At 40.7% G+C, this 25897-nt stretch overlaps 1 protein-coding gene across 7 annotated transcripts in view; it reads right to left on the reverse strand.

Annotated features, from left to right (window-relative positions):
- DENND4A (DENN domain containing 4A) overlaps window positions 1-19701 on the reverse strand; it is a 179597-nt gene extending 159896 nt beyond the window's left edge. For 6 of the 7 annotated variants that reach the window (XM_058294365.1, XM_058294364.1, XM_058294362.1 and 3 more), the window contains exon 1: window positions 19407-19701. The gene's annotated coding sequence lies outside the window, so the exon portion shown is untranslated. Of the gene's footprint in view, window positions 1-18559; window positions 19051-19406 lie in introns of those variants that run through there. The other variant, XM_058294363.2, reaches the window with a different exon arrangement.
- Between the last annotated feature and the right edge of the window lie 6196 nt (window positions 19702-25897).

Below are 25897 nucleotides of genomic sequence, written 5' to 3' on the forward strand. Positions count from 1 at the left end.
CCCCACACAGCTGTGACTCTGTCCCTACCCCTGGCAAAGGAGAAAGTTGGGAGAAGCTTCATTGGTCCCTGGGAAAATGAGGGCAGCTTGAGCCTCCACAGCTTATAGTACCAATTACATCCTTGGCTCTTACTGCACAGCCAGCAAGGGAGAAAGGGCAGAAAGTCCTAAACTAAAGAGAAAAACTGCATCCAAAATAAATAGTAAGCCAGATGCCAAGAAACCAACAAAAATTTACAATCCACACCAAGAAACAAGAAGATATGGCTCAAAGGAACAAGATAAGCCTCAGATGACATAAAGGAGTTGAGACAACTAATCCTAGATGTTCAAATAAATGTCCTTAAAAAATTTAATGAGATGGCTAAAGAGATTAAGGATATAAAGACGACACCGGATGAGCACAAAGAAGAATTTGAAAGCATACATAGAAAAATAGCAGATCTTATGGGAATGAAAGGTGCAATCAATGAAATTAAAAACACTGGAATCATATAATAGCAGATTTGAGGAGGCAGAAGAAAGGATTGGAAGGCTTGAAGAAATGACCTCTGAAAGTAAACATACAAAAGAACAGATGAAGAAAAGAACGGAAAAAATTGAACAAGGTCTCAGGGAACTAAATGACAGCAAACGGCATGCAAACATATGTGTTATGGGTGTCCCAGAAGGAGAAGAAAAGAGAAAAGGTACAGAAGGAATATCTGAAGAAATAATGGTAAAAAATTTCCCAACTCTAATGAAGGACATAGATAACCATGTCCAAGAAACACAACGTACTTCCTTCCAAAAAAATTCAAACAGACCGACTCTGAGACACATACTAATCAGAATGTCAAGTGCCAAAGACAAAGAGAGAATTCTGATAACAGCAAGAGAAAAGCAATGCATAACATATAAGGATACCCAGTAAGATTAAGTGCTGATTTCTCATCAGAAACCACGGGGGCAATAAGACAGTCATCTGATATATTTAAGATACTACAAGAAAAAATCTTCCAAGCCAAGAATCTTATATCCAGCAACACTGTCTTTCAAAAATGAGGGCAAGGGAAACGGACTTTGGCCCAGTGGTTAGGGCGTCCGTCTACCACATGGGAGGTCCGCGGTTCAAGCCCCGGGCCTCCTTGACCAGTGTGGAGCTGGCCCATGCGCAGTGCTGATGCGCGCAAGGAGTGCCGTGCCACGCAGGGTGTCCCCCGCATGGGGGAGCCCCACGCGCAAGGAGTGCGCCCGTGAGGAGAGCCGCCCAGCGTGAAAAGAAAGAGCAGCCTGCCCAGGAATGGCGCCGCCCACACTTCTCGTGCCGCTGATGACAACAGAAGCGGACAAAGAAACAAGACGCAGCAAATAGACACCAAGAACAGACAACCAGGGGAGGGGGGGGAATTAAATAAAGAAATAAATCTTTAAAAAAAAAAAAACAAAACAAAACAAAACTGGTATCTTAAAGGCACACTTCAGCAGAAGAAAATGATAAATATTCACCAACTATAATAGGTTCAAACTATATCCTATAAATGCAACCTTAGTACAGTTACCTCTGAGTCAAGATGAATAAAATTCTAATAAAGTTCTGAAATTCAGGAAAAAATGAGAGATTAGGGATAGGGTATATTGTTGAAAACCTTATTAGAATATACAATAATACCATTTACTACAACTTAGGCCAAAAATGTGGGACCTGGGGGAAGGGAGCTCTAATCTTTTCTGCTTTTCTGGTGATAATAGCTACCCTTATCATAAGCATAACTATCATTATGCTATCATTATGGATAGTTTTCCCTATCCATCCACACACATTTCTCTTAAAAACATACCACTTCAAAGCCCTCAACTAAAATACTCTGTGCTAGGACAATGACATTTTAGAAAAGGAGCATTTCCCAATATTACAGTCATCATCTAGTGTTAGCCTCCAAAATAAGACTGATACGTAGGTTTTCCATTTTTCTTTGATATTGATCTGTTAGTGAGAAGTTTCCTTTGGCAACTCAGATTAAAAAAAAAAAAAACTAGTTTCTTTAGTAACAATTTCCAAATGGATGATGAAAAAGAATGAATAATTTGTACTGTCCTAGGTTCAAAACAAGGCAAACTTACTTTTGTAAGAAAAATTTACCACTTTCACATAATCAAAATTTAACAAGACTGAGAAAATCTCCAAATTTAACAGCAAGTTCAGAGATAAAAGCAAGCAAAACAAACTACTTCAATCAAATTCACCAAGATTACATAGGCAGTTCTGGTGTTCAAAAAAAAATGGGAAGCAGATTTGGCTCAATGGATAGAGCATCCGCCTACCACAAGGGAGGTTCAAAGTTCAAACCCAGGGCCTCCTGACTGATGTGGTGAAGCTGGCCCACATGCAGTGCTGATGTGCACAAGGAGTGCTGTGCCATACAGGGGTGTCCCCTGCATAGGGGAGCCCCGCGCGCAAGGAGTACCTCCTGTAAGGAGAGCTGCCCCACACGAAGAAAGTGCAGCCTACCCAAGAGTGGCGCCGCACACATCGAGAGCTGACACTGCAAGATGACGCAACAAAAAGAGACACGATTCCTAGTGCCACTGACAAGAAAACAAGAGGACACAGAAGAACACAGCGAATGGACATATAGAGCAGACAGCGGAGCGGGGGATGGGGGGAGAGAAATAAATTTTTAAAAAGCAGGGAGCAGATGTAGCTCAAGTTGCAGAGTGCATCCCAGGATCTCCTAAAAACAAAAACAAACAATGAAAAAACCAACTCTCGGGGAGTAGAGGTAGCTCGGTGGTTGAGCATCTGCTTCCCATGTATGAGGTCCTTGGTTCAATCCCTAATACCTCCAAAAAAATGATTAAAAAAAAAAATGAGATGTTAAATTTAAGATAAAAGGAAAGGCTTATGAAAAATTTAATGGTGATTGCCATAAAAAAGGTTTTAAGACATCATAGGGAAGCGGATTTGGCTCAACAGATAGAGCATCCACCTACCACATGGGAGGTCCAGGGTTCAAACCCAGGGCCTCCTGACCCAAGTGGTGAACTGGCCCACACACAGTGCTGATGAGCGCAAGCAGTGCCCTGCCACACAGGGGTGTCCCCCGCGCAGCGGAGCCCCATGCGCAAGGAGTGCACCCCCGTAAGGAGAGCCCCCCATGCAAAAAAAGTGCAGCCTGCCCAGGAGTGGCGCCACACACACAGAGAGCTGACGCAGCTAGATGACACAACAAAAAGAGACACAGATTGCCAGAGTCACTGACAAGAATACAAGCGGACATAAAGAACACACAGTGAATGGACACAGAGAGCAGACAACTGGGAGGGGCCAGGGAAGGGGAGAGAAATAAAAAATAAATCTTAAAAAAGACAATATAAATTGTATACAATAACAAAAGAAGGCAGAAACATCAAAAAATTTTAATGATTTATATTACCACTAGAACGTGTTTACTAAAATTGCATTTCATTATGAATGGCTAATAGTCTGAGAAAATACTTTAAGCCAAATAATGAAGAAATACAAGTTTTGCTCAGAAGTTGTTGAGAATTTCTCCAGTTTTTCCAATCTGCCCCTTATTCAAGCCTTATAACATGCTCCAAAAAGTTTATCTCCCAAATTAATAACAAAGCATAATTTCAGCAGAGCTTCCCCCATCATACCTTCACCGTAACAGGAAAGGCTGGTTAAATGTTACAGTATAGGCTGTGAAGATTAAAAGGAAATAAAGGGAATTTCTAGAATTTAAAGAATGCTATTAATAAGAAAAGTCAGTTGAAACTTACATACTTAAATAGCACAATTAAGAAATGTTAATCAAAAGAAAAAAAAATGTTAATCATCTTCAATGCCAATTTCAAATTTGTGACAAAGCCCAAATGTTAGAGCTACTTGACTAATGGTCAATTAGCTATATTCTCAAAAGCTAGGAAATGTATCTTTCATTTTAAAACCCAGGATTAGCTGGTTTGTTCATTCACTCACAGACTACTAGGGATTGAAAAACACATAAATTAAAACATTCTAAGAGCAACAACAGTTATAATACGTTGTTTACTGAATATTTACTAAGTGCTTTATTTGCATTAACAAATTTAAGTTTCACAGGGAAGAAACTGTAGCACAAAAAGTTAACACAGATTCATCAATTGGCAAAGCCAAGTTTCAATCCCAAGCAATCTGGGTCCAGAGTCAATTACTTTATACCTCCTCTCCAATACTACAATGACTCATTCAACAAAGTCTTACTGAGAACATTCCCTGTGCCAGGCACTGTTCTAGGTGCTTCAGATATACTACAATAGATTATTTCAGAAAGGATCTAGTAACCCAGAAAAAACTACAAGTCTGAGAAAGCTTTCTGGAACAGGTAATGCCTGGGTTGTCTTAAAGGGTGCAAAGAAATTGGATACACAAAAAGAAAAGGGAAGGAGGAAATAAAAGCATTGTGGCAGAAGGACCATATAAGCAAAGTTTCAGAATCCAGATACACGACACATGTTCACGGAAACTTGAATACTTCTGGGGGGAGCAGATATGGCTCAATGGATACAGCTTCTGCCTACAATATAGGAGGTCAAGGGTTTGATACCCAGGGCGTCCTGGCCCATGTGACGAGCTGGCCCACATGGAGTGCTGCCCGGGCACAAGGAGGGTCACCCCACACAGGGGGGCCCCCAGAGCAAGGAGTGGTCCCCATGCAAGGAGTGCAGCCCCGCACAGGAAAGCAGTCTGCCCAGGAGTGGTGTGCCACCCACACAGATAGCTGAGGGAGCAAGATGATACAAACAAAAAAGAGACACAAAGAAGAGACAATATAAGACGCAGCAAACTTGGGAGATGAGGTGACGCAAGAGAATGATCACCTCTCTCTCACTCCGGAAGGTCCCAGGATGGGTTCCTGGAGCTATCTAATGACAATACAACAGACACAGAAGAACACATGGCGAATGAACACAGAGAGCAGACAACTGGGGGGGGGGGGGTGGGGGGGAATAAAAAGAAAAAAAAAATAGTTCTGAGAGTGAATGTGGCTCAAGGAGTTGAGCTCCCACTTCCCACATAGGAGGTCACAGGTCTGGTCCCCGGAGCCTCCTAAAAACAAAAACAAAAACACAAAAACAAACAGAAACAAGCAAGCAAACACATACATCAAGGGAGCTGATATGACTCAGTCGTTGAATGCTGGCTTCCCACATACAAGGTCCTGGGTTCAGTCCCAGCCCTGGTAACTCAAAGAATAACAATAATAATTCTGTATACAGAAGTTTTGGTAATGGATGGTGGTAAACACAGTACAATATTTTAAATGTAATTAATACCATTGAATTGTACACTTAAAATGGTTAAAATGGTAAATTTTATATTCTATATATGTTACAACAATAAAACTAACAACAAAAGTAGCTCTGGGGAAGCGGACTTGGCCCAATGGATAGGGCGTCTGCCTACCACATGGGAGGTCTGCGGTTCAAACCCTGGGCCTCCTTGATCCGTGTGGAGCTGGCCATGCGCAGTGCTGACGTGCGCAAGGAGTGTCGTGCCATGCAGGGGTGTCCCCCGCGTAGGGGAGCTCCACACACAAGGAGTGTGCCCTGTAAGGAGAGCCGCCCAGCGTGAAAGAAAGGACATCCTGCCCAAGAATGGCACCGCACACACAGAGAGCTGACGTAGTAAGATGACGCAAAAAAAGAAACACAGATTCCCAGTGCCACTGATAAGGACAGAGGTGGTCATGGAGGAACATAGAGCGAATGGACACAGAGAGCAGACAATTGGGGGGGGAGAGGGAAGAAGCAGAAGGGAAGAGAAATAAAAAATAAATCTTTAAAAAAAAATACCGTAAGAAAAATTAAAGACCAATAGCTCATAAATATAGATGCAAAAACCCTCAACAAAATACTAGCAAACAGAATAATTACAGACCATGATCAAATGGGATTTATCCCTAGCATGCAAGGTTGGTTCAACATAAGAAAACCAATTAATGTAACACAACACATTAACAGAAAGAAGAAAACAAACCACTTGATCATCTCAATTGACACATAAAAGGTATGTGACAAAATACAACACGCTTTTTTTTTAAGATTTATTTTATTTATTTTTCTCCCCTTCCCCCACCCCCTGCTCCAGTTGTCTGTTTTCTGTATCCATTTGCTGCGTGTTCTTCTTTTTGTCCGCTTCTGTTGTCAGTGGCATGGGAATCTGTGTTTCTTTTTTGTTGTGTCATCTTACTGCGTCAGCTCTCCGTGTGTGCAACACCATTCCTGGGCAGGCTGCACTTTCTTTGGCGCTGGGCAGCTCTCCTTACAGGGCGCACTCCTTGCGCATGCCCCTACACGGGGGCATCCTAGCGTGGCACAGCGCTCCTTGCGCGCATCAGCACTGCACGTGGGCCAGCTCCACATGGGTCAAGGAAGCCCGGGGTTTGAACCGCGGACCTCCCATGTGGTAGACGGACACCCTATCCACTGGGCCAAGTCCGCTTCCTACAGCACCCTTTCATGAAAAAAAAAAAAAACTTAGAAAACTAGCAATAGAATGAAACTTCCTCAAAATAATAAAGGGCATATATGAAAAGCACACAGCTAACACCCTACTTAATGGTGAAACACTGAGTACTTTCTCTCTAAGACTGGGAACAAGACAGGCATGCCCACTGTTCAACACTGTGCTGGAAGTTCTTGCCAAAGAAAGTCGGCAAGGGAAATAAATAAAAGGCATCCAAACTGGAAAGAAAGAAGTAAAACTTTCCCTATTTGCAGATGATATGATCCTATAAACAGAAAATCCTGAAAAATTCAAAAAAAGCTTCTAGAGTTAATAAATGAATTTAGCGAAATGGCAGACTACAAGATCAACACCCAAAAATAGTAGTGTTTCTATGCAGAAGCAATGAACAATAGGAAGAATAAATTAAGAAAAAATTCCCATTTACAATAGCAACTGAAAGAATCAAATGTCTAGGAATAATTCTAACCAGGGATATGAAGGGCACTGCTAAATGAATTAAAGGCTTAAATAAACAGTTCATGGATTGGAAGACAAAATATCACTAAGATGGCAATACTACCCACAGCAATTTATAGATTCAATACAATCCCAAAATCCCAACCTTCTTTGAAGAAATGGAAAAATCAATCATCAAATTTATATGGAAGGGTAAGAGGCCCCAAATAGCTACAGCAATGTTGAAAAAGAAGAACGAAGTTGGAGGATTAACCTATCCTAAAATTTATTACAAAGTCACAGTAATTGATACATGGTACTAGCACAGGGATAGACATATAGACCAATGGAATCAAACTGAGAGCTCAGAAATCAACCCTCTCATTTACAGCCAAATGAGAAAAAAAAGGATGACCCCTACCTCACAGCATATACAAAAACTAACTCAAAATGGATCAAGACCTAAGTATAAGAGCTAAAACTATCAAACTCCCAGAAGGAAACACAGGGAAGTATCTTCAGGATCTTGTGTTAGGCAATGGTTTCTTACACTTTACACCCAAAGTACAAGCAACAAAAGAAAAAAATAGAGAAATGGTACCTCATTAAAATAAGACTTTTATTCTTCATAGGACTATATCATGAAAGTGAAAAGATGACCAACACAAAGAAAGAGGACCCCTACCTCACACCTTATACAAAAATTTACTCAGAATGGATTAAAGACCTAAATACATAAGCAAGAACCATAAAACTCCTAGAAGAAAATGTAGGGATATACCTTCAAGACCTCATGGTAGGTGGTGATTTCTTAAACCTTACACCAGAAGCATAATCAACAAAAGGAAAAATGGATAAACGGGACCTCCTCAAAATTAAATATTTTTGTGCTTTAAAGGACTTTCTCAAGGTGAAAAGGCAACCCACTCAACGGGAGAAAATATTTGGAAACCACATATCCAATAAGGGTTTGATTTCATGCATTATAAAGAGAGCATACAACTCAAGAATAAAAGAGCAAGCAATACAATTTAAAAATGGGCAAAAGACTTAAGCAGACATTTCTCTCCAGAGGAAATACAAATGCAAAAAAGCAAGTGAAAAAATGCTCAATATCACTAGCTATCAGGGAAGTGTAAATCAAAACTACAATGAAATATCATTTCACACCTCACAGAAGGGCCATTACTTTAAACACACACACACACACACACAAAACAGAAAACAAAAGGTGCTGGAGAGACAGGAGCACTTCTTCACTGTTGGTGGGAATGAAAAATGTTGCCAACACTGTGAAAGACAGTTTAGCAGTTCCTTAGAAAGCTAAATACAGAACTACCGTATGATCCAGCAATCCCTCGACAAATATATCCAGAAGAACTGAAAAAAGGGGCACAAACAGACATTTGTACACCAGTGTTCATATGGGCATCATTCACAATTCCCAAAAGATGGAAACAACCCAAGTGTCCATCAACTGATGAATGGATAAACAAAATGTGGTATATACATATGATGGAATAATATGCTGCTCTAAGAAGAAATGAAATTGGAACACATATGATAACACGGATGAACACTGAGGACATTATACTAAGAGATAACCCTGTGTGTCAGGGCACTCCTTGCGCGCATCAGCACTGCACATGGGCCAGCTTCACACGGGTCAAGGAGGCCTGGGGTTTGAGCCGCGGACCTCCCTTGTAGTAGACGGACGCCCTAACCACTGGGCCAAGTCAGTTTCCCTTAATTAGCTTAACTGTAAAAATGTGGAAACAAATAAGAGTTGATGGTAATACATTATACTAAGTAGAACTAACACAGCTGTTTATTAACAGGATTGCTTTAAATGGAAAACAATTTCATTTATAACAGCATCAATAAGAATAAAATAATCAGAAATAAATTTTTTAAAAGAAGAGCAGGACTTGTACACTAAACACTGCACAATGCTCTTGAAAGGAAGGAAAGAAGGCCTCAATCAGTGGACAGACTTTCCAGGTCCATGGCTTGGAGGACTTAATATTCTTAAAATAACGACAGTCCTACAAAAATCTCAGCTGTCTTTTTTTTTTTTGCGGAAATGGACAGGATGATCCTAAAATTCATGGGACTATGCAAAAGACCCCAGAATAAAATAATCAAGAACAACAAACTCGGAGGGCTCACAATTCCCAATTTCGAAACTTACTACGAAGCCAGTACCAAGAAGGTGTGGTACTGGAACAGAAGACAGAGCATTGGAAGAGAACTGAGAATCCAGAAATAAACCACACATTTAGGTCAACGGATTTTCCACAAAGGGTGCCAAGACAATTCAATGGGGGAAGGAAAATTTTTTTAAATGGTGCTGGGCAACTGGATATCCACATGCAAAGGAATAACGGTGGACCCCTACCTCACAGTACATACAAAATAAACTCCAAATGGATCAAAGACCTAAATGCAAACACCAAAAAGCACAAAACTCTTACTCTTAGAAGAAAACATAAGCAGAAATTTGTGTGACCTTGGATTAGACCAGGATTTTCAGATAAGACACACAGAAAATAAGCAAAACACCAAAACAGAAAACTCAAACTTCTTCAAAACTAAAAACTTTGTGCTTCAAAGGACACTATCAAGAGAGAGAAAAGGCAATCCAAGGAATAGGAGAAAATTTTTGCAAACCATTTATCTGATAATGGTCTAGTCCAGAATATAGCATGAACTCCTACAACTCAACAACAAAACAAAGACAAACAACTCAATCAACCTAGAGATGCAAATGTCAATTGAAAGAAAGCTAGAGAATAATCTAGAGACTCAACAACATAGTGAACCTGGAGGTGGATGAAGATTGTGGCTAATAATACAAATACAAGAATGTTCTTCTATGAACTAAAACAAATGCACATCACTATTACAAGGTGAATATGGTGATGCATGGGAAAAATACAATTAATTTAACTTATGGACTATAGTTAACAGCATTATTGTAATATGCTTGCATCAATGTCAAAAAATGTACTATATCAATGCTAAGGGTCTATAATGAGGGGAATGGGATTTTTTATTTCGGACTAAGGAAAATGTTCAAAGGTTTACTGAGGCGATGACTGCACAATTCTGTGATGAAAGAGAGAGCCACTGAGTGTACACTTTGGATAGAATGTACAAGGCATGGGATTGTATAACACAATGAACCATGTAGTGGAAGGTGGACTGTGGTTAAAAGTACAAATATGAGAGTGTTCTCTCACACACTATATAACAAATGTATAATACTAATACATGTTAATAATAAGGGATATATGGAAAAAATATACAAAGTGTACGCTATAGACTATAGTCAGTGGTAATAATCTGATCATGTTCTTTCATAACAAATTTTCCACAACAATATAAGGTGTTGATGGAGGGGTGATGTATGAGAATTCTGAACATACGCATGATTGTTTTGTAAGCTCTTAAATTTTAAAAATTAAAAAAAGACAACAGAATAGGAGAAAATATTTGGAAACCACATATCTAATAAAGGATTAATATCCAGTATATATAGAGAGAAATCCTGCAACTTAACAACAAAAAGACTAGCAACCCAATTAAAAAGTAGGCAAGGGGAGAAGCGGACTTGGCTCAATTGGATAGGGCGTCCGCCTACCACATGGGAAGTCTGAGGACCTTGACCCACGGGGAGCTGGCCCATGCGCAGTTCTGATGTGCGCAAGGAGTGCCCTGCCACGCAGGGGTGTCCCCCGCGTAATGGGGACCCACGCGCAAGGAGTGCGCCCTGTAAGGAGAGCCGCCCAGCACGAAAGAAAGTGCAGCCTGCCCAAGAATGGCGCTGCACACTCAGAGAGCTGACACAGCAAGATGACGCAACAAAAAGAAACACAGATTCCCGGTGCCGCTGATAAGGACAGAAGCAGTCACAGAAGAACACCCAACGAATGGGCAGAGAGAACAGATAACTGGTGGGGGGCAAAGGGGAGAGAAATAAATAAAAAAATATATCTTTTTAAAAATAAAAAGTAGGCAAGGGGAACTAATGTGGCTCAAGCAACTGAGTGCCTACTTTCCACATGGTAGGTCCTGGGTTTGGTTCCCAGTGCCTCCTAAAAACAAAAACAAACAACAAGCAAATAAAAAAAATCAACTCAGGGGAGCTGACGCAGCTCAGTGGTTGAGAACCGGCTTCCCACACAAGGTCCCAGGTTCAATCCCCAGCCCTAGTACCTTAAAAAAAAAAAAAAAGTAGGCAAAACAAGGAGCTGCAAAATCAGAGCCCTAAACATGCTAACACCAGCACAGGGAGGAACCTGCCTGTTCCTCAAGAAGGAAGGCTGTTTCTATGTAAATCACCCTGGAACAGTTCTAGACAGCATTTGAGACCTACAAGACGAAGCCCAACAACTTCAGGAGTATGTAGCCTCTGCAGGCACCTGGCCTTTCTTGCTCCCATGGTCCAACATGTCATGAGCTGGTCCTGTTAGGAACCACTTACCACCATCTTCTTTACTCTTTTAGTAGGACCATGTATCTCCAAAATTCTGTTTATTTCTTCCAGAATCAATACTTTCCAGAACAAAGTATTAGTCATATGGGGATTTCATACAGTTCCAACCACAATGCTGGACCAGCCTTCCCTCAACCTCAGTAGAATAGCCAGGGGGTTTTACACCCTGTCTGGCAAGGACTGCTGACCCTAAGCAGCAGGACACAGCTACAGAAGTCATCTCCCTTCAGCTCTCCTTAAGAATAAGGGTGTAAACTCTCTGAGTGGGAAGCTGAGGCAGGTTAGTATAGAGAAAGAAGGAAGGCTGAGTCACAGCTGTGACCTAACAGAGAACATGGCTGTGAGATCCTGCCTGGAAGCCCCTGAGGGAAGGCTACTACTGAAAACAAAGTTGGGAAGACCCTGCCAACACCCTGGGCTCAAGAGGAAGTCCCAGATAACTCCAAACAGGCCACCCCATTGGTCTTGGATAATTATAAATAAAAGGCCTCCTCATTGTTCCCCTGAGAGCTAAGAGGTAGGGATCATAAGGCAATCAATCAGAATAGCAAACAGCTGAGGCACCTCCCCAACATTAGGAAAGGGGAGAAAGAGAGATCTTTAAAAGGCCTAACCTGAGACTCCATGTGTGCATCTTACACGGTAGCACACCTGCACTTCATGACTGGGGTTATATACTATCTCTTCTGTTTCTTAATAAACTCTTTACTCCATTTAAAAAAGAAAAAAAGAAAAAAAAGGTAGGCAAAAGACCTGAACAAATCTCTCTCCAAAGATATATAAAAGCCAAGAAAGCACATGAGAAGATGTTCAACATCAATATCATTAGCCATCAGAGTAATGCAAACCAAACCCACAGTGAGATACCAATTCATACTCACTTAAATGGCTATTTTAAAAAATGGAAAATAACAAGTGTTGGAGAGGACAGAGAGAAATAGGAACAGTCTTTCATTTCTGGTGGCAATGCAAAATTGTGCAGCACTGTGGAAGACAGTTTACCAGTTCCTCAGAAAGTTAAGTATAGGACTACCAAATCACCTGGCAACCCATTACTAGGTAAATACACAAGAGAACTGAAAGCAGAGACTCAAAGAGGTATTTAAACATCAATGTTCATAGCAGTATTACTCACAATTGCTAAAAGATAGAAGCAAACCAAGTGTCCATCAAGGGTTGAATGGATAAATAAAATGTGGTATATACACACAATGGGATATTATTCAGTGTAAAAAAGAATGCAGTCCTGATACATGCAATATCATGTTGAATGAAATAAGTCAGACACAAAGGACAAATATTTTGTCATCTCACTGATTTGAAAAAACTAGAATAATCAAACTCAAATTCGAGTCAGAATCAAAAATATAGGTTACCAGGAGATGGGGCGGGGATAAGGAAAGGGAATTTAAGTCTTAAATAAGCAGGGTTCCAATTTGGAATGACAGAAATGTTTTGGTAATGGATGGTGGTGATGGTAGCACAACATTGTGAACATAATTAACAGCACTGAAACATATATCTGGGGAAGGAGATGTGGCTTAAGCAGTTGGCTCCCATCTACCATATAGGAGGGTCCAGGGTTCAATGCCCAGGGCCTCCTGGTGAAGGCACACTGGCCCATGTGGCAGGTCGGCTCACGCAGAGTACCGGCCTGCACAGAGTAACTGCCCTGCACAGGAGTGCTGGCCCACATGGAAAGCTGGCGCAGCAAGATGATGCAACAAAAAGAGACACAGAGGGAAACGGACTTTGGCCCAGTGGTTAGGGCGTCCGTCTACCACATGGGAGGCCCGCGGTTCAAGCCCCGGGCCTCCTTGACCCGTGTGGAGCTGGCCCATGCGCAGTGCTGATGCGCGCAAGGAGTGCCGCGCCACGCAGGGTGTCCCCCGCGTAGGGGAGCCCCACGCGCAAGGAGTGCACCCATAAGGAGAGCCGCCCAGCGCGAAGGAGGGAGCAGCCTGCCGAGGAATGGCGCCGCCCACACTTCCCGTGCCGCTGACGACAACAGAAGCGGACAAAAGAAACAAGAAACAAGACGCAGCAAAAAGACACAGAAAACAGACAACCGGGGGAGAGGAGGGGAATTAAATAAAAATAAAATAAATCTTTTAAAAAAAAAAAAAAAAAGAGACACAGAGGATAAAGAATAAGAGATGTGGCAGATGGGGAGCTGAGGTGGCTCAAGAGAATGATCGCCTCTCTCCCACTCTGGAAGGTCCCAGGATCAATTTCCAGAGCCATCTAATGAGAATACAAGCAGATACAGAAGAACACACAGCGAATGGACAGCAGACAATGGAGGGAGGGGGAAGAAATAAATAAATAAATCTTTTAAAATATATATATATATATATCTGAATATGATTAAAAGGGGAAATGTTGGATTGTATATATGGTAACAGAGTAAAATTTAAATTTAAAAATCCATGGAACTACCCTACACAGTGAACCCTAAATTAACCTTGAACTTTAACTAAAAGTACAATTATTAAAATGTGCTATCATCAATTATAACAATGTTCCACACCAATGCAAGGTGTTGGTGGTGGGATGATGTATGGGAGTCCTTTAAGGTGTGCATGACTGTTCTGTAAACCTACAACTTCTTAAATTTAAAAAAAAAATTAATGAAGTTAGACCCCCTACCTTACACCATATACAAAAATTAACTCTAAATGGGTCAAGGACCTAAACATAAGAGCAAAAACCATAAATTAAAAAAACAAAAACAAAAAACATGGGGGGAACTTTGATAACCTTGGATTTGGTAGTAATTTCTTAGATCTGACACCAAAAGCACAAGCCATAAAAGAAGAAAAAACAGACAAAATGGGCTTTATCAAAATATTTTTGTTCTCAAAGGACATTATCAAGAAAATGAAAAGATTAAACTACAGAACGGGAGAAAATAATTGCAAACCATATTCCTGATGTTCAATATCCAGACTATATAAAGAACTTCTACATCTCAACAAAAAAGGCAAATAACCCAATAAAAAAATGGGCAAAAGGGGAGCAGATGCAGCACAAGTGGCTAAATGCCTGCTTCCCATGTACAAGGATCCAGGTTCGATCTGCAGTACCTCCTAAAAATAAAACAAACAAACAAACAAATGAAAAAACCAACTCTCACTGGGAAGCAGATGTAGCTCAGTGGTTGAGCACCTGCTTCCTCATGTACAAGATCCTGGGTTCAATCTTCAGTACATCCTAAATGAAAAAAAGGAAAAAAAAAAGTGCGCAAAAGACTTAAACAGACATTTCTCCAAAGCAGATAAACAAAGAGCCAATATGCACATGAAAAATGTTCAATATCAATGCTCATCAGGGAAATGCAAATCAAAACCACAATAAAATACCACTTCATTCCACTAGGATGGCTATTATTTTTAAAAATAGAAAATAATAAATGTTGGTGAGGATGTAGTGAAATAGGAACCCTTATACATTGCTGGTGGCACATGTAGAATGATGTAGCCACTGCAGAAATCAGTCTGACAGTTCCTCAAAAAAGTTAAAATAGAATTACCATATGATCCAACAATCCCATGTCTTGGTGTATACCCAGAATTAAAAGCAAGGACTTGAACAGATATTTATACACCAATGTTTACAGCAGCATTATTCACAATTGCCAAAAGGTGGAAACAAACCAAGTATCCATCAGTGGATAATGGGTAAACAAAATACAGTATATGCATTGAATGGAATATTATTCAGCCGTAAAAAGGAATGAATTTCTGATGTATGCCTCAGCATGGGTGAACCTTTATGACATTGTGTTGAGTGAAATAAACCAAACATAAGAAGACAAATGTGTGATCTCGTTTATATGAAATATCTAGAAGAAGCAAATAGAGATAAATGGTCAATTTATAGGTTACTGGGGCAGGGGGATAGGACATGAAGAGGGAGCTGTAGCTTAGTTTCTGTTTGAGATGATAAAAAAGGAGGTAATGGATGTTGTGATGATAGCACAATATTGTGAATATAATTTATACCACTGAATATTGTACAGTTGAATGTAGTTAAAAAGGGTAATTTTGTGTTCTTGGTTACTACAGCAAAGTTTTTTTTAAAAAGCAGGTCCTCATATTTTTTTAATGTAACATTTAAAAAATAAAGAGAAAAAATAAAAAATAATTAAAAAATTTTTAAAAAGCAGGTACCAATAAATTGTCACTTTAAAAATAACACTTTGAAGGGATAAACAAACTGGTGTATTCACACGATGGAATATGATGCACTTGTAAGAAGAAATGAAGTCTTAAGGCTTATTGACAACACGGATGAACTTGGAGGACATTATGTTGAACGAAGCAAGCCATTCACAAAAGGACCAATACTGTATGATTGTGTTACTATGAACCAAATATATTGTGTAACATATTGTATATTCCAAAAAAATTATATGCATGCAGTACATTTAATTGAGAAATGTATGTTTTCATTCGAAAGAAAAAACAGTAACAGAGGAGCAGATGTAGCTCACGGGTTAGCGCCCCCTTCCCACATATGAGGTCCTGGGTTCAATCTCTGGTACCTCCTTGAAAAATAATAATAACGGTAAATCCATAATGAACACATATACAGCCCTTTTGATTATAGGACCCCCAACAAACAATCAAGTAATGTTCTAAAAATTCATTTGTAAATTGGCTCTCTGGAAACTCAGAACATATTTTCCCATTTGGAAAGTTAAAAGAAGATATGAACACAAGGAAAAAGATACTGCCTGAGGTTGCAGGCCTTGAGTGTGAAACAGGAAAATAGAATATACAATATGCCCTGATGGCTCAAAAAGAAAAGAAAGGATTGTCAACCAGAGAGCAGAATTATGTTTCATTCACCTTTGTATCCTCAATGACTAGCTAAATGTCTGGGTTCCCATAATCTTTCAAAGATCAGTGCCTACAGACTGAGGAAGTAATGAGAAAAAGACTAAGTAGAGTTGGCTATCAACTGCAGCACTACACAGAACTGTGTGGTATAAGAAGCAAAGAGAAAGCAGAGATTGGAGAGAAGTAATATACACTGACACAGAACATCTACATGTGTAAAACTCTTACAAGATGGACCCGGTTACTAAGAGAATGTCTTCACCTAAATTATTAGCTGTTTTCATTACTGTGTATTGCAAATAAGTACCACATTTTGGATTGGTATTGCGAACAATGAATCATAAGGTGGTTTCCCTGATGGAGCAATGGTTATGTGTGATTTTCAGAATTTTCTCCTTCAACTCTTAAAAATATTTTAATATCATTTCTGTGATTATAAGAATAATAGTTTGTAAGAGAACAGAGAAAAGCATAAACACTAAAATAAAAATCATCCATATCTTATCCAGGGATAACACCTCAACATTTCATGCATTTCCTGCCAATATTTTGTCCATGTACATATGTGATGCATTATAAATAACACAGTATATATTTTCTCATTCTGTTTTTTCTATCAACATTATATTGTGAGTACCTTCTCATATCCTTCTATTTTTTTTGAAATTATGATTTTTAAATAGCTAGACTGACCACATGGATCCATTATCATTAATTTCACCATTTCCTTATTACAGTGTATTTTCACTGTTTCAAATTTTCACTATTATAACAACACAGTACATTAAGTTATGTATAAACTTCTCCACTGCTCTTGTAAAACTCAAAGTGATAACTTTGATATACAGTAATGAAGTGTGCTGTGCTTCATTTTCTTCTCTGCCCTCTCCCCAACAAATTAAAAAATAAGCAATCATGGGGGGGAGGGAGAAGAGGAAAGTAAGAAAATTTCATCAGCTTTTCTTCAGAACTCTCTTCTTCTTCCACCTCTGGTAGGAAAAAGTCCTAGAAAGATAAGTCACCTGACATCAGACAGCAAGAATAACAAGTCAATTTTTCTGCTAGAGCCACTTTACTTTTACCTTTAGACTAATGAATCATCAACTTAAACAGGACTACCCAAGATTTATAATATATCAAACATCTCTATCTGTATTGGTACTTAAATGTTTTTATTGTAATGAAATTGCTTAGAAATATTCTGCAAATCAAAGATAAGGTAACTAGTATCACTCAATGAGAAAACACTGTTTTCATTTACAACCTAGCAAAATTTGTATTATTTTTGAATGAATTTATGTCACGTACTCTCATATGACCCTTCCCTCTTACAGCATCCCAATAATCCTAAATATTATTAAAATTGCTATAAAGAGACTAACAACTCCAAGAGTTTAAGAATCAGTAACTATTTAACTATTTAAACAAATTAAACTATTTGTTTCAGAACAAAACAGCATCAGCTTTCTGGTGGTCGTCTCGCACAAACAGAAAATTCATACTGCTTCACCGAATTTCAAAACTGTAAATTTGTATACAAAAATGTGCTCATACTTTTCTCCAATACTGAGTTGATGTCAGGCTTAATTAACTTTCCTAGCAATCAATTCTTAAGTAGATCTATGTTTAATCATTCACACAGAAAAAAATGAAATAATATGTGTTAACATGTTATGTAATAATATTAACTACTACTACTAATAATAATAAATGCTATTCTGGACTCCTACTAAGAGCTGAGATTCAAAGGGAAATTGAAAAATGAAGTAAAAAGTTGCCCAAAATGTTTAATCCTGTCCAAAACAAAACCAAATTCCCATAAAAGAAGCCAAATAAAATCTTTTGCTTCATTACAAGTTCAAACAGGGTTCAAATAACTCAAATTCCGTATACTTAACGTTTTCAGGAGCTGAATCCCAGAAATATCCATTTTAAACATAAAATTAACTTGCCCAAGGCTACTTACTTATTGTCCAATCTTACGTCCCCGAAAGACTACTTTTAGAATAATCTCAAACGTACGACATTAGATTAGCATAATCTGGGCTACACTGTTTAGAGGTGCCTCCTCATTCCCACAAGAGGAGAGAAGAAGTAGGTTAGAGTAAGCAGAAAATCGAAAGAGACTATATACACACACAACAGTTTATAATCTTGCAGGATTGCTTCGTTTACTCTTATTACGGCAAAATACTGTACATTTTAAAGACTAACATATTCACGGAGCAATACAATTTCTGCCCTCTAACTGGCTGACACGCGTTTTCTCCTCCAGTAAATACATGCCTGTTGAGTGATGCCTCTTCTGCTTTTGCAAATAAGAAATAACTGTCCTGTAAGACAAAAACCTCTCTCAAAGGCTGCAGGCGTAACCGTACGTTTCAGTTAAAAGCACACTGCAACTACAACAAAAAAGCTCCAGCACAACTGTCATGTAAAAGCTGTCTCTGAGACCTAATTTTAGATAAGGTTTTTTCTTTATTTCTCCTCCCCAGAGAAAGCGAAAAACTTCAAACGGAATAGTGGAGACTAGGAATCGTTTACCAAAAAAAAAAAAGACTGGAAAAAAAAATAAACTGGCCAACTTGAACGCCGGTCGGCTCCCGCGGAACCCGCGCCCGTGGGCGGAGAGAAACTGGGCAGACCCCCGGGAGGGAACGCGGGCCTCGGGACTCCCCAAGCTGCCGCTGCTGCTGCTGCTGCCGCCGCCGCCTATTAAAAATGCCAGGCAGGTGGGATTCCGGGAGGCCACCTCCGTCTTACGTAACCGGTTTATCAAAATCCCAGCTCCAGGACCTCCCCTCTCGCCGCCCCAGCCCCCACCCCCAAACAACAACAGCTCCATGCCAGCCCGGAACAGCAAACCAGGAATGAAAACATAAGAGGCCCCCACGCGCCCGTTGCAGAGGCACTGGTGCCCCTCTCCCGGGACCGCCGCACCATCCCAAGGCGAACCGAGCCCGAGGAGGGCGGCCCGGCTCTGAGCAGTCCGGGATCGGAGGTCGCGGCTCCCCGCGCCGCCTCCCTAAGCCCGGCCGCCTCGCTCCCGCGCTCCCGCGCCCGGGCCGTCACCGCTCCGGGACCGTGACAGCTCCACATGGCACCGCTGCCCGCGTCGCGCCCCCCCACTCACCGCACTGCTGCTCCGGCGCGAGAAGCAGGTCGAGCTTGGGCAGAGGCAGCGGGTCTCCTCACTTGCGGCAGCGGAACACGAGGGGCTGAATGCCGCGGCGCCCCGAGCTCGCTTAGCTCATCCCTAGCCCGGCGCTCCGCCCTGCGCAGCACTCCCGCCCTCCCTGGTCTGCCGTTTCAGTCAGACGGGTCTCCCCCACCCCTCGCGGCTGTGGCTGCCTCCGCCTCCTTCTCCGGCTTCAGCCGCCGCGGCATCCGCCGCAGCGCCCAGCGCCATATTGGCGGTGACGGAGGGGGCGGGGGCGGGAATAGCGGCCAGCGAGCGCCAATCGCTGGCCGGACCTGAATCGGGGGGCGGGGGGGGGGGGGGGGCGCCCGGGCCGGAGTTTTGAGGCCCTAACGCCCGCCCCCGCTGCGGGGCGGGGAACGGGGGCGGGGCGAGGTGGGGCCGGGCTCCCTGGGGTCTTGCTTTGTAGTTGGCGGAACGCACCGCTCCTGCGGCTTTGGTGATCCCCGGCCTGAGGCCGGCGTGGGCGAGGTTTACCTTCTCTTCCGCTTTCACCACCCCGAGGCACGGGAATCCAGCTCGCGCCAACTGACCTTCTGTTCCTCTTTCCTCCCAAGCACTCACTGGAGGCTTGCTTCTGTCCAGCCGGTGCACGGCGCTTCTGTCTGAGCTGCTGTTCCTCTACCTAGGGCCTTCAAATCTCCCAGGAAACCCCCTGAGAGGTTAGCAGCCCCCGAGTAGGTTTCGATCCCAAGATTAAAGGTCAAGTAAAATGGGGAATTCAGGGGGTTTCACTGGAAAGTACGTTGATAAAACATCTATTGTTGCCTGAAGGGGTGTATGATTTCACATAGGACTATGGTTCCACTGTTAATGACTGTTGACAAGTTGCCTCTGAAAAATGAGAATCATAACGGTTAACTGCCCCTACGGGGTCGCTGTGAGGATTAAAATGTATAGTATATTTGAAGTGCTTAGGAGAGTGCCTGAAAGTACTCAATAAATGTTAGGTGTTATTCCGTGGACAGATGAAGAAAAATAGGACCCTAAAGATCCCTCTGGTTTCAATTCAACTTTCCTACATTGTGCAGAATAAGCATTCATCCGTCTTAATAACCAAGTTTACACCTTTGTTTTTCTCCTCCACTTCTTACGTTGTATTCAATCAGTCAATAAACATTCTATGAGAACACTGAGGGGACACAGTAGTGAGGAAAGAGAAAAGGTCTGCCTTCATGGAGCTGACAGTCTAGTGGGTGAAGAGGAACAAGAAACCAAATACTTCATCACATTTTGACGGGAAATATGCTATAAAGGTATTGAACAGAGTTCTGGGATAGCAAATGACAGGGTAGCTTAATAAACCAGGGTAGTCAGAGAAGGCCCATCTGAGGGATGAAGGGGCTAGCCATCTGAGAAAGGCCCCAAGGTCAGAGCCAATGGCGGTAAGAAGGGGCTTGACTGGGAATTAAGTGGAGTCCCTGGGGCTGGTGGGAGAATGGAGAAGTGAGTGACGGCACAGTCCTAAAGGGAGAAAGAGAAAGAAGATTACAGTTGGAAGCCATTAAAGGGTAAGAAGGGTGTGACTCTGTTAGAGCAAGTAAGCTGGGAAGAGTGATGTTTGTAATATGACATCTATACTTACATTTCAGGCAATATATTGACCAAAGAACTGGATTTAAAGTTTAAAAAAAATCTGGAGTTGAACCTCAACACTAAGTTTTCAAATTATAGATTCTGATCTTCAGTTTCTTCATGGTTAAAAAATGTGTGAATATCACATAAGATTGTGTACTGGAAAATGCTTTCACTAAAAATTGTTAAGTAATTTGTTTCTAAGTGCTTTGTATGTTAGTATCATGTATGGTTGCTTAATCAATGCTATTTGTTAAGTGCATTTATTCTGTTTTTTATTGATTGCAAATAATAATCCAACTCATTGTTAATTGTTTTTGCACAATGTGCTACTAGGAAAAAGAACGTAGACTGTTATAAATGTGTGTAGGATTTTGATGTTGTAGTCAGAAATGTATTTCAAAGTGCCTAGCTCTGCATTTTAAAATAAAATTTGCTATCCTAGTATCAAGACATGAATTTTCTAAGGTATTTGGTGAGGTTTTTTACCCCCCAAAATAACTATTTTTGGCCTTGGTGATCAGCAGAATTGTTTTCTCCTATTGAATGGTCCAATGGACCACATCATCCAAGTTTAGAAACCACCACCCAAGAAATAAGCATTAGTGTAAGTTTTTAGCTCACATGGCTAACACATACTACTAATGAGAAGTACTCATGTAAGACCAGGTAATTTTTAGTACGGAAAAACTGAGTTTCATGACTATAAAATGTACTCTATGGTATTGTAAGTGTATGCTCCAAAATGGCCCAGACAACCTGCATTTCCTTTTATGTACAACTACTCTAAACAAATCTTATAAATGCTATTAATTTTCATTTAAAAAGAAATTATTCCAGCTCCAGACAAATTTAATTCTGAAAATCAGTCATCTGTGAAGATTGGATTGGAAAAGGGTGAAGAGAGAGGGGCACAAGTTTTTGCCACATTTCAAATAACCAAGGATTCCATGAAGTTATGAAATTCAAAAGATCAAGATTTTGGGGTGGCGGACTTGGCCCAGTGGTTAGGGCGTCCGTCTACCACATGGGAGGTCCGCGGTTCAAACCCTGGACCTCCTTGACCCGTGTGCCGCTGGCCCATGCCCAGTGCTGATGCGCGCAAGGAGTGCCGTGCCACGCAGGGGTGTCCCCGCGTAGGGGAGCCGCACGCTCAAGGAGTGCGCCCCGTAAGGAGAGCCGCCCAGCGCGAAAGAAAGTGCAGCCTGCCCAGGAATGGTGCCGCACACATGGAGAGCTGACATACAAGATGACGCAGCAAAAAGAAACACAGATTCCCGTGCCGCTGACAACAGCAGAAGCAGACAGAGAAGACACAGCAAACAGACACAAAGAACAGACAACCGGGGTGGGGGGGAGGGAAGGGGAGAGAAATAAATAAATAAATAAATCTTTAAAAAAGATCAAGATTTTAACCTGAAAACACTTTTAATCTATAATTTTTTTTCCCTTTTAGCAGATCCTAGATGCAATATTTTAACTCCATTAAATAAAAAGCTAAATCTCTTTGCCAGGCTTGAGCCCTCATCCCGCCCCCCTCCCCCCAACGCTGTTGTTAATTGTTTTTTATCCCCACCATGAGGGGACGGCTGTAAGGCTGATCAGTTGTGGCAAGAGAGGGATTACCGTATGAAGGGGCACAAGGAAGCTTTGGTGGATAATGGATATATAATGGTTTCACAGATGTATAAATATGTCAAAATTATCAAATTATATACTTTATGTCTAGTTTACTGTATATCAACTATACCACTATAAAACTGGAGTTTTTTAAATTTAAAAAAGTCCAATTTGGCCCTTAACCTTTCTTTCCTCTTGGACAAAAGTCTAGTTTTTCATCGATTTTAATTATTGTTAGACCTATCAGGCCAATTCCTTTTTGAGAAATAGCTTGGTGTATGAAAATATTTGACTAGCAACACAAAACACTCCTTTAATTGGCTTTTTTTTTAATTCACCTATTTTATTTTTTATTTTATTTACTTATTTCTTACCCTCCCCACCCCACTCCCCTAGTTTAGAATCCCATTATATATAGTTTACATTTGTATATTATTTTATTTGGTACTCTGTAATGTACCTAGTTGTCTGGTCTCTGTGTCCATTCGCTGTGTGCTCTTCTGTGTCTGCTTGCATTCTTGTCAGGCAGCACCAGGAATCTGTGTCTCTTTTCTTTGTGTCATCTTGCTGCATCAGCTCTCCATGTGTGCAACGCCACTGCTGGGTGAGCTGCGCTTTTTTCACACTGGGCAGCTCTCCTTGCAGGGCACATTCCTTGTGCATGGGGCTCCCCTACATGGGGAATGCCGCTGCGTGGCACAGCACTCCTTGCACGCATCAGCTCTGCACATGAGCCAGCTCCCCACACGGGTCAGGAGGCCCTGGGTATCAAACCCTGGACCTCCCATGTCGTACGTGGATGCTCTATCAGTTGAGCGACATCCACTTCCCTTAACTGGCTTTTAAAAATCCAAATATTTTCATCTACATTACAGAGTACCAAATAAAATAATATACACATGTAAACTATATATAATGGGATTCTAAAAACTTTCAAAAGTTGAAAAGATTTGAAGTGGTTTTTTTAAGGAAAGAAAATGACCTCTGAAAGAAAGATATTAAAAAGCAATTAAGAACAATAAGCAGCACTTGAGTGTACGTTCAGGCAGAGCCTTTAATTATCTCAAAGCTCTTAACAGTTATATCATGAGTCCTCTCAGTGTCCAGCATATGCCACTATCATCACAAACAACTTAAACCCTAAATGTGATTTGCACAAGGGACTATAGCAAAGAGACACGGGACAGAGAGAAAAACATGGTGTATAAATTTTGGCCCCATGCCTTTCTGAAATTGTCAACTTTTACACCTGGAATTCTAGCTCGCTATTTCTTAGAAGTTATTTTAAAACACTCTGGTTTGAATGTGCCAAGAAGAAAAACTATGAAACTGGTAACAGTTGAAAGTACTGGAACTTCAAGCAACTGTTATATCGCTTAATCCTCTCCACCTTTTAAATCTATGCACCTTAATTACTATAACACGTTTCCCACATCATTAAATGAAAACCCTGGAACCTTCTATAAAGCAACCCTTGATTATCTATGCCACAGGGCTTCCTTGTGAGAAAGACTTCCACCAGCAATCTTATAGTCTTTTAGAAACTGTTTGGATGTATCCCAAAGCAGAACACATGTTGCCAAACTATTCATTATGAAACAGTGTTAGAGTGAGAGCAGTGTATTTAATTCCACAAACTAAAATTTATTAGCAATATTGCCAAATCATCAAATAATTTTTTAAAAACAAAAATCCTAAGAAATCATTTTTGAAAGACAAATTATCCGAGCAATTTGCAAGAACAGTAGTAAGCATTGTCATGTTGGAAATAACAAATTCTACACCTTGAAAGGTTCTTGAAAGGAGTGACCATGAGATACCGCAGACAGGAGGGCTGCAGCAGTCTGAGCTGATGCTGTCTTCTGCCCTTTTGGTGGCCATCTGAGGAGTCACAACTTTGACTCAGCACTTCTTCACAATTTTGAAAATTGTCACTCTCAACACTCAAGTTAATTTTAACCCTTTCAATAATTTCTTCTCAATTCAATTTCTGTCAGCAAAAGGAAGTTATTTTTATGTCATTTGTCTTTTTAACTGTCATTGTCCACAGTTAAATATACTCCTGACTTTCTTTAAATGCTAAGACAGTATTTTCAAAACTTTTAACAAATTCACTTCAAGCAGCATTTATGCATAAAGCAGTATGCTGGCACAAAAGGAAAAGAAAGATTGGTAAGCATGCAGTAGAATAGAGGCAAAAAACATATTCCCAGGTATGTGACTTTAATAATAGACTATGATAAGCTCTACACCAGATGGATAAACTCATTGCTATGGGAGGCCAGGCAAATTAATTAGGTCTAATTGTAGGGATTGAAGGCAACAAAAGAGATGGCTTTTAAACCAATCCTGAGATAACCTGGACTTAGTATGGAAGGCAAGGACATAATGATTTGGGGGCATGGTGGAGGCAGAGGGTGTGGTACAAGGCAGGGAAAGCTTTTGTTATGATTATTATTTTATTCTAAATCTTTATAATAGATGTACTAGAATTGTTCTTAACAAATGGAAGAGTGTTAATAATCATTCCAATACTTTGACTTTCTTTGGGAGTGGTCAAAGGTTCCAATAATTTGGATAGATGGAGATCTGTACTGACTTGCAGGAAATATGAATCAGCTTTTCTCATGTACTCAGCATTGGTTTCACAGCTCAGATATTTGGGAAACATGAAGCGGAACAAATTGTACATGGTAAGTCTTATTTCATTATTATTGAATGGCCAAGACATGCATCCTGCAAGAATAGACAACAGGGACACACTTTTTATTGTCAAGGCTTAAGGAAACCTGTCGGCAAGGAAAAACATGGCAATTGAAAAGAATAAACTTAAAAACAAAACAAAACACTGTTTTCCTTATGATCACTCAAAATAGGAAACAAATACATCTTTAGTCCATACCTCTCCTAAGTTTCAGGATTATCTGACCAACTGTCTCCAGACATGCCCCACATATCCCACATGCACCTGAAACTCAACATATTTGAAGGTGAATTCATTATCTTTACTCCAACCTGTTTCTCTTATATGCTCTATTTCCTCCATACAGTCAGGCACAAAAACCAAAGAGTCATCATCAACTACTCTTTCTATTTCATTCCCTGACACCTAATCAATTATCAAAACCAATGGGTTTTAACATCACTTATAGCCTTCCTCACGTCTCCATCCCCATTCTGACTGATGTGGTTCAAATCCACACAGTGTTTTTTTTCTTTTTTCTTTTTTA

Source organism: Dasypus novemcinctus, chromosome 3, assembly GCF_030445035.2.
Source record: "Dasypus novemcinctus isolate mDasNov1 chromosome 3, mDasNov1.1.hap2, whole genome shotgun sequence".
In the NCBI taxonomy this organism is placed as follows: Eukaryota; Metazoa; Chordata; class Mammalia; order Cingulata; family Dasypodidae; genus Dasypus; species Dasypus novemcinctus.